The sequence below is a fragment of the Lactuca saligna genome, chromosome 5 (genome assembly GCF_052625555.1).
Source record: "Lactuca saligna cultivar CGN05327 chromosome 5, ASM5262555v1, whole genome shotgun sequence".
NCBI lineage: Eukaryota > Viridiplantae > Streptophyta > Magnoliopsida > Asterales > Asteraceae > Lactuca > Lactuca saligna.
The window spans coordinates 218,111,424-218,127,591 of record NC_136421.1 but is presented as its reverse complement, the minus strand read 5'-3'; the positions used below and the strand labels follow the sequence as shown (position 1 = coordinate 218,127,591).

Here is a 16,168-nt window from a genome sequence, read left to right as displayed (position 1 = left end):
GTTCTGCAAATTGGATTACGACATCCCTCTTCAAAATTGTAGAATATTGTGTTGGTCCTAGCCTTAATATCTTATTTGGGTGTTTTATTAAGAACTCGATCAACTAACTTGAATTTTCTCTCGTTTTGTAGATATCAAAGTCTGACAACTATGGTCTTCCTGAATCCGTTGGAAAAGTTTTCCTCTTGAAGATGATATTCCACGATTGGATTGTGGAAATGGAAATCATTCTTTACTTCCTCCACCTCCTCCAATAATTCTCCCTGACCCACATGTTCGAATACTTTAAAAGTTCAAGGTCACTCAAGCCTTATTGGCGAAAAGACACGAAGATGTAAAGTCTGTATGTGCTCATGTCTTGGATATGAAGTTGCATATTAATAGATTGGAAATGTCGGGTGTCGATGTCTCGAAAAAGTTAGTTGTTGACCTAGTTATTCACTCACTTCCCGAATCATATAACAAGTTCGTTAGAGAGTACTACATGATGGAACACGACGTGGCCCTCATTGATTTGACTTATTTGCTTATTGTTGCTGAATCAAAAATGATTTGGCGCACTGGTCGAGAAAATTTGTCTGGTAAATCAATATCCCGACCTTCTATAGGAAATGGCAACATTGGAAGTCCATAAAAGTTTTCTTTACGCAAGAGAAAGGTTGAGTCTGAGATAGTCCCGCGTGCCATTCCAAAAGAATCCATATGTTTCTACTGCCAAAAGAGGGTGCATTGGTTACGAAGCTGTCCTGACTACCTAAGAGATCTAAGAGATGGGAGAGTCAAGATGTATGACTCTGCTTCAGGTAAAACCCACTATCTAACTCTATTAAGTTCCTATTTGAAGATTCTAAATACATGATGTGATAAGATTACATTTGGTGTTTTGTAAGATTGAAGAAAAGAAAGGAAGCTTAAAGGAAGAAGCGTGCTGAGTCTGATCGCGAAGATATGGATTTCGATCGCATGTTTCGATGATCAAATTTTTGAGTTGCTGCTTAGAGTTATGATAGATTGCTTAGGAATATGTAATAGCATAGTTTTCATTTGAATTGCATTGTAAGGATAATTTTTTCCGCACTTTTTATAAATAAAATAAATTTTGGTTTTTGTCTTATTTATATATTTCCTTGTGATGACATGTATGAAAATTGATGTTTGTGTATTTCTATTTTTAGCAATGTTGAAATGGATGTGATTCTTAATTATGTTATTTGTGGTAATGTCGTGACTTTATCAAATAAGGATAGATTCTTGGCGCCTAAGTTTCAATTGGACAGAAACTTGGAATCATACAATGTCACACCCCAAAACCGAGAACGGCGGAAACGTTCTGGGGCGGAGGACGTCATGTAATGTATCACAACAATGTAAAGTAGTAAACAAGCAACAACATCATCCATTGCATTAATAGTATAAGTTTCAAGTACATGTGTGTTCTTTCATAATATACAACAATAAAATGAATAAACAGAAAATAAGACGAGTCTGGATTGCTCCGTCTTCACAAAACCTGGTCGTCGTACCTGTCTATTTGCGACCTGAGAATACAAGTTATTTTGAAAGCGAGTATCAGCCAAAAAGCTGGTGAATTCATAAGTATTAATGTGTTTTTGATTTGTAAAACTTGTAATGAAAGACTTGATATTGTTCTGAAAGAAAGTTCGTATAAGTGTGAAAATATTTGTAAGTAATCGAAACCGTTTGGTAAACTCTAGAAATCCCTATGATTCCTATTAGTATAGATGAAATCTTCTACGAAGACCTAGTTGTTTTGAAAGTAGTCTTCTACCAAGACCCGACTGTTTGACAATTATTATTAATATAAGAAATTGTATCCTTTGGTACTAGGATACTCAAATACGATTCACCTTATTTATTATGTGGATGAGTCACAAGATAATGGTAATAATATAACTAACTTACGTATTATCCCTTTATACTAGGATAACTAACAGTGTTAACTTTAGACATCCGTAGATGTACATTTACCTCTGTTGCTAACAGCTGGGTGTAGGAATAGTTAATCCCTTAAAGTATACCTGTAATGGTATCAACCGAAGACATCCGTGGATGTGCATTTACCTCTGTAGCTAATAGAGATTCTAGGAATGGTTAATCCCGTAAAGTATCCTTTGGTACTAGGATATAAAGTCCAATCTATCTCATCGATGATGTGTTTGTATCACAAGGTAAAGATAGAAAGGAGAACTATATAACGGTATCTAGACATATAATATGTAATAGTAATTTGCCATATAATGTCTATGTAATAGTATTCATGTATAAGTATTCATGTAAGAGTATTCATGTAAACGTACTCATGTAAGCGTATCTATGTAAGAGTATCCCTATAAATATATCCATGTAAGAGGAATCTCTGTAAGAGTATCCCTTCATATAGCATGTAGTCTAGACTCATGAATGAACTGACTCTGGTGTAATTTCTTGTAATAGGAATAATGTTTTGTATCCCCTAAACTATTCCTATAATAGTTTACTAGAATGTAATTGATGAGTGTCCAAGTAGATTTATACACCCTTGCTACCCAAGAGCGCCAGAACATAATTGACTGATGGAACATTTATGACTATATATGTACACATGATATATAACTAATATTTAAACGACCTTCGGACGGGTACCCGATATCCCACCAGACCACATCCAAATCGAGGAAAAGGAAATAGGGTGGATAGCCTTCCTAAGTCTTTTAAACATTTCTTATATAACTATACATATAGAGGCATGCAATTTATAATATAAAAGCATAAAAGAAGTTTTGTAAAACCGTTGAAAAGTCTAATAAAGAATTTGTTACTTGATGTCAGTTTATAAAACGATTGAAAGTATTTTGTTTGATAAGACAGTTTAAGTACACAGAAAACCACTGTTTGAACACACCTTTGTAACCGAGTTTGAAAGGAAGCTTACAGGGTGTAAGACAGTTTGATAAATAGCTTTAATCATGTAAAAACGTTTAAGAAAGTCATTTGAAGTAATATGTTTAGTAAAACTGTTAAACTTGTAGTAAATCCATTTGTATACTAGTTATAAATCTTATATGATTGATTTATTAACAACAAGTATCCCAAAATATTGATGTTTTTCGTGCCAAAATAATCGTATGTTTATAGTACCAAAGATGGACACATATACATACAGTATAAGCAGACTGTTTGATATATATATATATATATATATATATATATATATATATATATATATATATATATATATATATATATATATATATATATATAACAACACTTTTCATTTCAAGCTATGATGTTATCGTGATATATTTTTCATACGGAAGTTTTCCCTATAATTGTTATAAATCACATATGATTCTGTTGATAAAAAGCGTATAATGAACTTTATTATATAACACACGACAATAATCGAGTATTTAACTTGTATCCCCCCCCCTCCCCCCCCCCCCCCCTAAAAGCATATAAAAGTATTTATAAAACATTTAAAAGTGTAGTTTATAGGGGTATGAACTCACTTGATTGATTGAAGAAAGCGTGACGAAAACCAAGCAGAACTTCTACTCGAGAAAGCGGATCTCTCGAGATTCTCGGGAAATCTCGGGAGTGTAAAACTTTCTTCTCACCTTGGATATGAAAACCGGGCCTTTGGGATGACTCCGAGGGTTGAAACGCAGAGCTTCGGCGCGTGAAAGGAAGGAAATTAACAAATTTGGCCGGCACCCTCGCACCCTTTATATAGGGGCTGGAGGACCTCGGTACGCGGGACGTACTCTTGTATGCGGCACGTACGAGACGTCACGGGTGACCGCATCCTCGGTCGAAGCATCGGGGCGACGTGGACAAACCGGAGCCTAGCATCCGAGTACGCGGGGCGTATGACGGTACGCTGGGCGTACGAAGGATCGGACCGCTGACTCGTTCTGCGGATAATACCGAGTTTTAATTAAATTTATATTTTAATTAATTAGCAAACTTCAAAAATTCATAGCTTTCTCATACGAACTCCGTTTTCGACGTTCTTTATATCCACGCGAAGGTGAGACTACGATCTACAACTTTCATTTAGACTCCGTCGGCTAGTTTTGAATTTATTTTTAATATTATATTTTTAATAGGCCGGGACAGGATAAGTCCGTTAAAATTCCATAACTTCTTCATCCGACGTCCGTTTTTGTCAGACTTTTTACCGTTGCGCTAGTATTGTTGAGCCCTTCGATTCTCATTTAGATTGTGTCAGCTAAAAGTCTCTCGATCTTTATTTCGAGTTTTTAGCTGTCTACTGTTATATCTGTAATTTAGAAAAATCACAACTTCCTCATACGAAGTTAGATTTGGATGTTCTTTTTATGTACGTTTACGGTCTGAATATATTAATCTGCTGGAACTTGGGCAAACACGATGTGTTGCAAAGCTAACACAACGTGTTGGCTGGAGTTTTCCCGATCGTCTAGATGCTATCGAAACACAGTGTGGTTGCTAGTAAACACGATATGTTAGGTCAACATAGACTGTTGACTTTGACTATGACCAAGTTTGACCTTGAGGGTATTTTGGATATTGTTGGGATTTGATGGAATTGGGCATTTGATGGTTGTAGGCATTTGAGTTAAGAGCTGAGGTTCAGAGTCAGACCTTATTAGTTATGTGCTGCTTGTGAGGTGAGTTTTCCACACTAAACTCTCAGGTCGAAGGCACCAAGGCCAACACATTGGTTTGATAACTTGATATTGTTGATATGCTGAGTATATGATAGATGTGCATGCTAGTTTTAATATGCTAGTCTGGTAGATCTGTATGACTACCTATGATTATGTCTGAATGATTATCTATATATGTTTGTTATCTTTCGGTATATTGAGTTGGGTTAAGGTTGTACTCTTTTGTGTTGTAGCCAACAAACCCTGGAGCATGCCAGATATGAGCTGAGGGTTGGGTAGGGCATGCTAGACTTATACTGAGGGCTTAGTAGCATTCCAGATACGAGCTGAGGACCCAGTGGTATGCCAGACTCGTATTGAGGGTTTGAGGGTATTGGAGCAATCCAAATATGAGTTGAGGTCCGGGTATGGCATGTCAGACTCATACTGAGGGCTCAGTAGCATTCTAGATACAAGTTGGGGACTAGTTGGTATGTCAGACTCGTACTAACGGCTGGACATTATATGCCAGTCTAATGACTGATTGGGCTAGGGAACAAACCAGACATAAGCTATGGGCCTTGGGGGCAAGCCAGACTTATGATGTGGGATCAAAAGCAAGCCAGATATGAGTTGTGGGCCTGATAGGCAAGCCATACTCATATTGTGGGCTCAAGTGTAACACCCCAAACCGAATTGGCGGAAACATTCGGGGGTGGAGGACGTCATGTACAGTATCATAACAATGCATAATAGTAAACAAGCAACACCATCATCCATTGCATTGATAGTATAATTCAATACACGTGAGTTGTGAATGTAATGTAAGACACCAAAAATATATATATCAAAATAAAAGACGAGTCTGAAAATGCTCCGTCTTCTCAAAACCTGTCATATGTACCTGTTTACTAGTGACCTGAGACTACAAGTTATTTTGAAAGAGAGGATGGACATTTAAGTTGGTGAGTTCATAAGTATTCAGTTCAAATATTGTATAAGTTTGAAGAAAGTGTTTTTTATAAATGTTTATAAGTGTTTGAAGTAAATGTTTGTATCTCCTAGAAAATCCTATATTTTCTACTTGAAATGCAGCCTTCTACCAAGACCCAAATGTTCTAAATGTTGTTTGTTTATAAAAGTGAGTGTTTTTCCCAAGTATGACTATCATTAGCAAAATATAGTTTACATTATCGTTTATGTGAGAAGATCACAACGTGATTTTCGGGACGTTACATTCATGGTTCTAAACCTTGGTGTTATGGGAAAGCTATGTATTAACGATTTATTAATCTAAAAACAATTTTTTAATGTCATGATTTTCGGGACGTTACATTCATGGTGGATTTGGGGATTTTCATAAACCCTAGGTCCGAAAGTTCTTAAATTTTTTGATGTTTTTGTGCTTGAATCTTCATGTAGGTAAGCTTGGGGAGGTTGAAGAGAAACTTCTCACCCACAACAACGCATATCCATCAACGATTCAGTACAAACCTAATTCTTTAGTTGTGGATTATGTGTTTTTAAAGTCACATTTGTGGTCATATTAGACTGGACAATCACTTGTAAATCATTCAAATCTGAGTTTCCCGTGAAATCTTGGTGGCTAAATTTGTGTTGACTGGACCCATCATACATATGACTTTTTGACTCGTTCACATGTTGACTTTTTTGCCCCCAAATTTTGAACATGGAAAACAAGCAACCTAAACGACCTAGGCACACTAAGTCATAAGTTCGTCGTAGTAGGTCCCCATCACCACCGCCTCTACCTCCACCTAATCTGGAACATGGTGATGTGATTTGTTTTGGCCCACTTCAAGTTGCCAAACTTGAAGCCTTCCTTCAGTACACACATATTATCCAAAAATTTACGCATGTGTCATCTCTCCGTGAGTTGCACATCTATCATCAAGTCCACATATTGTTCTGAAACATTGGCTGGCAAGGGTTGCTGCAAGTCCATGAACTCAGCTATAAGGTCCCAACAGCTGAGTTCTTGTCCTCTGTCTATTTGGACCATGGTGTCCTATATTTCCGGCTCATGAACCATGATTATGCCATTTCCTTAAACCAAATCAATGCCATTTTTGGGGCTCTAACCGAAAACACTTTTGGTCCCAATGACCTAATTTCAGGATATAATGATCTCACGAGGTGAACTCAATTTACCCATCAACATCCTTATGCCTCAAGCGCAGCTAAAGCCTCATCCCTCGTCCATCATATGATGAAGGTGGCTCATCGGATCATTGCTTCGCTCATCATCCCTAGAGAGGAGCGAAGCACCATTAGCGCACTTAAGATTAAAATCCTCTATGCTATTGCCCAACCGGATGAAAACCCCATACCTCATTATGGGTCATTTCTTCAAAACAAACTCATCTGTCTTAACACATCCCGATCAGGAAAAATTTATTGTGGTGACATTGTCAGCATGTTCGCCAAAAGTGCTTCGGTCCCGACCCCATATCCCAGAAATCACCAGCCACTGCTTGGTGAGCCTTATCTCACCACGATGGTGCTCGAGTCTATGAGACTGTTCTGATTGGTGGACATCAATTATAATTGGACCGTGGGCCAAAATCACGTCCCAAAGCTCCTAATCACACCCAAGAACCCAAACATTATTGCCCTCAAACGTCCTACCAACTTCATTGATTGGCAAATCACCCCATACCTTTTCTTTGTCTCCTATTCCAGTGAGGAAGGTGAAGAAAGTGAGGAGGATGGGGATGATGGTGGAGAGGAGGAACCACAAAATATTCCTCCCACAGGTGGTGCCAGTTCATCCCAAGATGCTACGTATCCGTCATATCACAAACAATACATGGATTAATTTCAATCAATTCACATCCGACTTGACACCTACCATCAAGACCTCACGCTTCTAACCGAAAATTTTTCCACCTTCACCACCTAATATGCCCGGGATCAAGAGTACCAACGCAAGCACGAGGACTTTTGGACTTGGACCCGAAACCTCAGGTATTGCCCTCCTCCTTCTCCTCAATAGGTTGTTCTGCCCTCTCCAAGCATCGGGGACGATGCTTATATTCAAGCTTGGGGAGGAGTAGAGTTATACATTAGGATCATCTCCATGCATTTTCATTTTCCTGCTTCTAAGTCCAATCTTGATTTTTCCAACTTTTTCATTTTACATCCAATCAACCCGAAATCTTCACCCGAGCTTCCCGACACCTCCCAAAACGCGTTTCAACCTCCTGTTTATCTGAATAGACCATAAAAACATGCAAATAAGGTTGTTCTAAAGAATAACATACCTTTGATGAAATGCAAGAAAATGAAAGGCAACTATGCTACATAGATGCACAAAAGGGATTAAAATTTGTGCAAAAAGGTGCATTTTATGCACCTAAGCTTGAATATAAGCATCAGGGATAAAGAGGGCGGAACAACCTATTGAGGAAGAAGATGTTAGTACCCGGGGTTTCGGGTCCAAGTCCAAAAGTCCTCCTCGTGCTTGCGTTAATACTCTTGATCCCGGGCATATTGGGTGGTGAAAGTGGAAAAGTTTTGGGTTAGAAGCGTGAGGTCTTGATGGTAGGTGTCAAAGCGGGTGTGAATTAATTGGAATTGATCCATGTATTGTTGGTGATATGACGGGTGCCTAGGATCATAGGATGAGCTGGCACCACCCGTGGGAGGAATATTTCGTGGTTCCTCCACTCCACCATCATCATCGCCATCCTCCTCACTTTCTTCACCTTCCTCATCTTCCTCATTGGAATAGGAGACGTGGAAAAGGTACGGGGTGATTTGTCAATCAGTGAAGTTGGTAGGACGTTTGAGGGTAAGAATGTTTAAGTTCTTAGGTGTGATCAGGAGCTTTGGGTCGTGATTTTGGCCCACGGTCCAATTATGATTGCCGTCCACCGATCAGAACAGTCTCATAGACTCGAGCACTGCTGTGGTGAGATAAGGCTCACCTGGCAGTGGCTGGTGATTTTTGGGATATGGGGCCCAAAATGGTGCACTTTTGGCGAACATGCTGACAATGCCACCACAATAGCTTTTTCCCGATCGGGATGTGTTGAGATGGATAGTTTCTTGCAAAGAAATGACCCGTAGTGAGGTATCAGGTTTTCATCCGGGTGGGTCATAACATAGAAGATTTTTAGCTCAAGCTCGCTAATGGTGTTTCGCTCCTCTCTAAGGATGACGAGCGAAGCAATGATCCGATGAACCACCTTCATTACAGGATGGATGAGGGATGAGGCTTTAGCCGCGCTTGAGACATAAGGATACTGATGGGTAAGTTGAATCCACCATGTGAGATCACTGTATCCTTCAATTGGGTCAATAAGGCCAAAAGTGTTTTCGGTTGGGGCCCCAACAATAACATTGATTTGGTTCAAGGAAAGGGCATAATCGTGGTTCATGTGCTGGAAATTTAGGATACCGTGGTCCAAATAGACGAAGGACATGAACTCAACTGTTCGGACCTTATAGCTGAGTTCATGGACTTGCAGCAACCCTTGCTAGCCAATGTTTCAAAACAAGGTGTGGACTTGGTGATAGATGTTCAACTCACGGAGAGATGACACATGTGGAAACTTTTGGATAATATTTGTGCGCTGAATGAATGCTTCAAGTTTGGCAACTTGAAATGAGCCAAGACAAATCACACCATCATGTTCTGGATTAGGTGGAGGTAGAGGTGGTGGTGACGGGGACCTAAGACGACGGGCTGATGACTTAGTGTACCTAGGTTGTTTAAGTAGCTCGTTTTCCATGTTCAAAATTTAGGGGCACAAAGTCAACAGGTGAACGAGTCAAAAAGTCAACTGTTTGATGAGTCCAGTCAACAAAAATTTGGCCAACAAGATTTCACAGGAAACTTAGATTTGAATGATTTACAAGTGATTGTCCAGTCTAATATGACCGTAAATGCATTCAATGTGACTTTAAAAACACATAATCCACAACTGAAGAATTTGAAGGATTGTACCGAATTGTTGGCGGAGATGCGTTGTTGTGGGTGAGAAGTTCCTCTTCAACCTCCCCAAACTTACCTACATGAAGATTCAAACACAAAAACACCAAAAAATTTAAGAAATTTCGGACTTAGGGTTTATGAAAATCCCCAAATCCACCATGAAAATGCAAGAAAACGGTGTGTGTGATGTAGGAGATGAAGTGTAGAAGATAAAAATCAAACCTTTTTGAAGATTTAAGCAAAAATCGTGGAGGAATCATGGGATTTTGAAGAAAAATTGGACCTTGGGGCTTCTTAGGGGAGAGAAACTGTTTTGGAAAGTGTTTATGTAAAAATGAGGCACTAACCCGATTTTAAGATGAAAAACTAGTGTCTGCTGGTGCGCAGACACGACCCGTGTCCTTTTAGGCCAAGCCAACACGCCCCATATTAGGTGAAAATGCTGAGAATTAGTTGAACACGACCCGTGTCGTTTTGCACTAAAGGAACACGACCCAAAGTCGTTTTCTTTGTTTTAGTTCTTCCGATAGGCCGACGAAGAGGTTGCTCATTTTCAAGATCTATCGGATCATTGTTTGATGTCGATGTGTGTTCGCACGTCCGGTTATTGGGAAGTTGCATCATAGTTTCTTGAACGCTTCGAACCGGAAGAGATTTGTGAAGTTCCTTCAGTTTGCTCTTTCCATTTTGGAGCATCTTTCAATTTTAGTCACGATTTGAGATATGAATTTTTTTTTTCAGGTTACCGCTATTTTTTTCATATTGATCCAAGACCGCCTTAAACACATCGAAATCGTTTGACCCGCTTTTATGTAGGTTGTTAAGGTTGTTGTAAATTCTGCCAAATTCGATAGATTTTAGCATCAAATCGCACAACTTCGAACTAATTTTGTCGGGATTTAGACTTTCACTTCCTATTAAATCATAGATCATGTTTCAAACTTTTTACGAAAAGCAATTATATGTTTAACTATGTCCTTCAATTAGGTCTTGGAAAGCCAGTACTCACGCATGTGCTAAATTATCTTTTTCCTCTTTTATAGGGGAACCACTTTGGAGCAAATTCATAAAAGCACCTTGAGGTGATTCCATATTCACATATTGGCGGGGAGTTATATCTAACGCAAAAGTGTTATCGGGCTTGCGATTTCGATAGTTTGATGGGGTATTTTGATTGCGATCTATGATTTTTGGATTGCAAACAAAGTTGTATATGTAAATAGAACTGATGAATCTGGTGGAACAAAAAATGTTAGAAGAGCAAACGTCATTTCAAGATGCACAAATGACGTTTCAAACGAAAAAAGATATGGAGATATTGAAAATGAAAATGGGCGACTACAATAACGAACACTTGGAGATTTTTCCCGTAATGAAAGAGTCGATTTGAGCAAAATATAGGAATAAAGAGTAGTTTTTTTATTTATGTTTGGCATTTTTATGTTTTTTTAATTAATGTATTTTTTAAAGTAAAGTAATTTCTTATTTTAATGGAATGAAAAAACTAGTTAAAAAAACTATGTTTTTATTGTAATTTTGATTTAATTTTAAATAAAAATGATGTGAAGTGGTATTTTAGTGATAGGTATCTCATAGATTTAATGGTTGGATGTGGTGATGAGGTGGATCCATGGTTTCTTTTGAATGGTTTTGGCCAAATCTTGTTTCGTCTTCTTGTACATATCTCTTTTTGTGTTGTGCCCTTTAGGAGACTGGGTATGGAGCAATTTTTGACGCGTAATAAGTGACGTGGAGGGGGGTATTTACGCGTGAACACCCCCTACCCCACCCCTACCAATGAATGTGATGCGGATTGATGGGTATCACGGATAGTTACGCGAGTTGTGATTGGTCAAAGTTTTTTTTGCCCGTTTTTTCGACCGTTTGCTTAATTAAATATAAAAAAACATTTTCACTTTAATTCTTCAACTATATATACACAAACAAATAAACACACAAAACACATATCTCTCTACAAATAATATATCTCTACTTTCTTATTTTCTCTTAAAAATATGGAGCAACATCAAAATACCTCTACCACTCCAAATGCCCCAACAACCCCAAACACTCCAAATGATCAATATCAAGGTTACATTCAAATGCTAAGATCCCCAATCCAACATCAACCTCTATTTACCAACATTCCATTTCAACTAAACTACTTCCAACAACAAATACCACAATCCCAATTCCAAGGTTTTCAACAATTTCAACCCCAACAATTCCAAACACAACCATCTCAACAATTCCAAACACAACCATCTCAATCCCCACCTATAAACCTTGACAACGACGACGATGAACAGGTCGAAGAAACACAACCATCTAGGCGAAAGAAATCAAAAGGAAAAGTTTCAAATAGAAGAGGAACAACTTTGATGGATCATGGAAGATGAGGAGGAAGCTTTAGCTAAAGCTTGGATTTCTATATTGTGCGACTTGAGGACGGGCAACCCACAAACGGGAAACAATTTTTGGCTTCGTGTTTTAGATCACTTTCATTCGCTCTTGGGAACTGATATGTGCATATTTAGTGTGTATTAAGTATAGTTTTTTATTCATATATTAGCTATATTGTTGCATATTATGGACAAAAGGTACTTAAAAGTGTTAAATTATGTTTTTCAGTCCAAAGATGAAGCTCGGAAGCAAAAGAAGCGGTTAGGAGCTCGAGAGTGGAATGAAGAAGGAAAACACCTAAAAAAAGGCTTCTACTCGTCGAGTCGAGCCTGGACTCGACGAGTCCGGTCGAGGAATCAGAAGGATAATGATTCGGAAGTCAAGATAGTTATCGCAATATGAAGAATGTGAGAGGGACTCGACGAGTCACCATATAACTCGACGAGTCGGAACGCATATTTAAAGATAACTCCACAGATCGAGAAAGGAGAATTCTGGGAAGTTTCAGAAGTGCTTTGCTGCGAATAAGAAGCCAAAAGAACCCTAGAAGTCGACCAAGGAAGCTAGAATTCAATTCCGGGAGTAATTAAGGCACAATTTCATCATTCTACTTATTCTTTTGTTTTGTCAAACATGATTAAGCAACTTGAACTTGTTTGTTTGCTGTTATTTACCTTAGTTATGAACTAAATTCTTTAGACTTCTGTTTGGGGATACAAAGTTGACAATATGATTTGATTGATTGGTAGGATTAATTCTAAGTTGGTGAATTTTTGTTATTTTAGCTTGCTAAAGAACCTTGTGTATGAATGATAATTGATTTTCTGTTAATAGGAAGATAATTGATTAGCATGAACATCTATTGATTATCAACCTCATATGATATGTGACCACTATACCATATGTCTAGAATTAATGAATATGAAACTAGGATTAATAAGGAAATTGAGTAAATTCATGTGCAAACTTGTAAGATGACCATCAAACAAGAGGTTAATTAAGAATAATAAATTAATTAGCTATTGCAAGTCTAACTTAACCCGAATAATTAATCTAGTAAATATAATTAAATTAAGCAATTGGCCACTGTTTGAGTTAGTTTATTTGCTAAGGATTAGGGTAGTGAACATGAACCTAATCACTTGAATCGGTAACCAACGAAAGAATTAATCCATTGCACTATTACCTTGAAATCAACCATAGAGAAAAAACCCTATTTTCTTATTATTGAATCTAGTTAAATTGTCATTTTCTAGTCTTTAATTAGTTATAGTTAGTAAGTTTCTAGTCTTGTAAAACTAGAGAAAAAACCCTATTTTCTTAATCAACTTAGATAGAATTAGTTTTTAATTTAATTTGTCGTTCCCTGTGTTCGATACCCTGCTTATTTAGCTATACCACAATTGATAGGTTCACTGTCTTTTGTGTGTTATTTGATAATTAAAGTAGGATTAAAACTAAGTGAGTTTTACACACATCAGGAACGCAAACGGGCCGAACGTATGACGCGATCAATGGAAAATAGCGGAACTACGAGCGGCGTGCACCAAGTTTAACGATATATTTGAAAATCTGAAAAATATGCATAAAAGTGGTAGCAACAATTTCAATATTTTATCAACCCCATGCCAACAATTCAAAGTTACCATGGGCGGTAAAGCGTTCGGCCACCAAAAAGCGTGAGAAATTTGTCGTAAGGGTCCAAAATGAGTTCTTAACCCGGAGACTTCGCATTCGGAATCGACCACCAGCTCCAACAAAAGGCCAAGAACTTCGAAGTCTGATGTGGGTTTTGGTGTCGACCTCAATGACGACTTTGATGGGACCGAAGGGGAGGGTCCACCGGAAGTCCAACTTCGTCGACCACCGGGAAGGGATAAAGGGAAAAAGGCGGCGTCTTCAAGCGAAAAAGCGATTAACGAAGACGTGCTTGCGGACAAAATTGACAAAACTCTAAGTTTTTTACAAAAAAATATGAGTCAACGGAGAATGCTCGGCGTCGGAAACAAGCAGTCACCAATCTTCAAATTTTAAACATGAAGCCGCAACCAGATATCGACCTAGAAAAATTAGCCGCGTTTCTGAAAATCCAACAAGAAGTTCGGGAAAAGCATGGATTTTAGGTTTTAACGTTTTTAATATTTACGTTTAATTTCTATGGTTTTTAGTTATTTAGGTTTCAAGTTTTATTTTTTATTAAAATTCGGAATCTAGATTTGAAATTTTATTTTTTATGCTTTTTTATTTAATGTGAAATATCTAATTATGTTATTAATTTAGTTTATATATATATATATATATATATATATATATATATATATATATATATATATATATATATATATATATAGTGATAACCATTACCAAGGCTAGTGAATGTGTGGTGAACATGTAGTGGGAGGTGCTGTGGCGCATTCGTAGCATCACTTTTCTAGTAATTACATTGTGACCATACCCCATAGCCTTAGCAACCAAATGTTCTAGCTTTGATATTTAGCCTCCTTCAGCTGATATTCTATCTTCAGAACGTCATTCTTAACATATTCAGCAATCTGAACACCTTCTAGACCTGCTATTTATTTGCTAACTCCTAAAGCTTTAGCTTAGGTTAACCATTAGACCCATAATCTCAAGGTTTTTCATATGTGTTTGTCATCAACAAGCTTATACAATGTAGGGTTGTAACCTAGCAATTTCCCTCTATATACTAAATAATCTAGTAAGTGGTAACACCATGACAGAAACTCAACTCGTTTTCGAAGTAGGTTACATGCTGATTCCCCATTTCAATAGTTTATATAATTAGGTGCCAAAGCTAAACAAAAACACTATTTCAAACCTTAATTACCAGTGTTCAGTGCAGCCTTTGGTTTACTTATACAAACTTTCAAATGTAAAAGTAAACATTATCTTCAGCTGAAATAAACCAGGCATTGTTTTGCACTAGAACCATACAAACAGGGCAAAGAATGAAGGAATTAAGAAACTAAAGTGACAAGAAAGAGAATTTGTAATCCAAGACGAATATGTTAAGAAGCAAGAACATCTCATAACATACAGATTATTCAACTTCGGATTAAATATACTGTTACACTTACTTGAAGAAAAGTATAAGTAAAGAACCTGGAACAGGCATCCATTAGAGGTTAGCCACCTGCGGAGGTGGAATCACGTAATCAACAACCAGAACGCTCTCTATTGAATCCCTGACTTTCTCTTTCTGCAACTTCACAAGCTCAGCATTTGAATCCAACGCCTCCAAATCAGCAGCCCCAGGCAAAACAGCGATTGAAGCGATTGTATACCCTTTCGCCCTGTCATGAGAGAAATTCTCACCCAAACTTAGCTGCTCGATCGATTGAAACTGATCTTTAATTCCTCCAATCACTTCCAAAACCCCATCTTTCTCATTTTCCCCTAAATTCTCCTTTAGCTTCAAAAATGAAACTCTCATAGCCGACCCTGGCTTCGGCGAGACAGTTGCGCCATTAGATATCCAATCAACGGCCATGATGTCGTCAATGATCGGTTTTATATTCTCCGTAACTACACGAACGTGCTCAGGATGAGCGGCGTACTCCCGGAGATCCTCTTTTGACCTGTAACGGCTGTGAAGCATGTGAGTGAAGGTAAGCGAAGAAGACCGAGACCGGAGGAGTTGTCCGGCGGAGAGGTGGACGGTGAGGTCGAGTGATGTTAAGCCGTTGAGTCCACTGAGCATAGCCGCGACTTTGCTAGAATCGACATCGGGTTTCACTTTGAAGAGGACCACGTGTTCGACGATCTGGTTTTGTGCCGACATTTTGATCGGTGTTTGGTAGTTGCGGCGGAGGACGAGAGAGTTCAGCCGGCGGAAAAGGGGTTGTGGAGTTTTAAGTGAGAATGATGGCAGCAATCGGGTGCGTGCTGGAGCACACAGCATTGTTGAGGACATAAATGAATTTGTGGAAGGATATCAGTTGTGATAAATTTTAAGGTGGTTTTGATAATGACACAATTGATGGGCCTTTGCTGATAGCCTAATAGAGTTGTTGTGTGTTTGAAAGTTCAAAGCTGAAACCCAATAAAAATCAGATACATAAAATGGACCCGAAAAGATCCATGTTTTAAATATGTAACATTTTTAAAGATTAGTTTCCAAATGAGAGGTTATTTTATTTGTCTTTTACTATTT

At 38.0% G+C, this 16,168-nt stretch overlaps 1 pseudogene across 1 annotated transcript; it reads right to left on the bottom strand.

Moving 5' to 3' along the window:
• Positions 1-1,373: 1,373 nt before the first annotated feature.
• Positions 1,374-15,959, bottom strand: LOC145044942 (stress-response A/B barrel domain-containing protein UP3 pseudogene; annotated as a pseudogene). Its single transcript, XR_013681723.1, has 2 exons — positions 15,118-15,959; positions 1,374-1,538 (listed from the first exon to the last, which is right to left on the bottom strand). The product of XR_013681723.1 is annotated as a stress-response A/B barrel domain-containing protein UP3 pseudogene (transcript).
• Between the last annotated feature and the right edge of the window lie 209 nt (positions 15,960-16,168).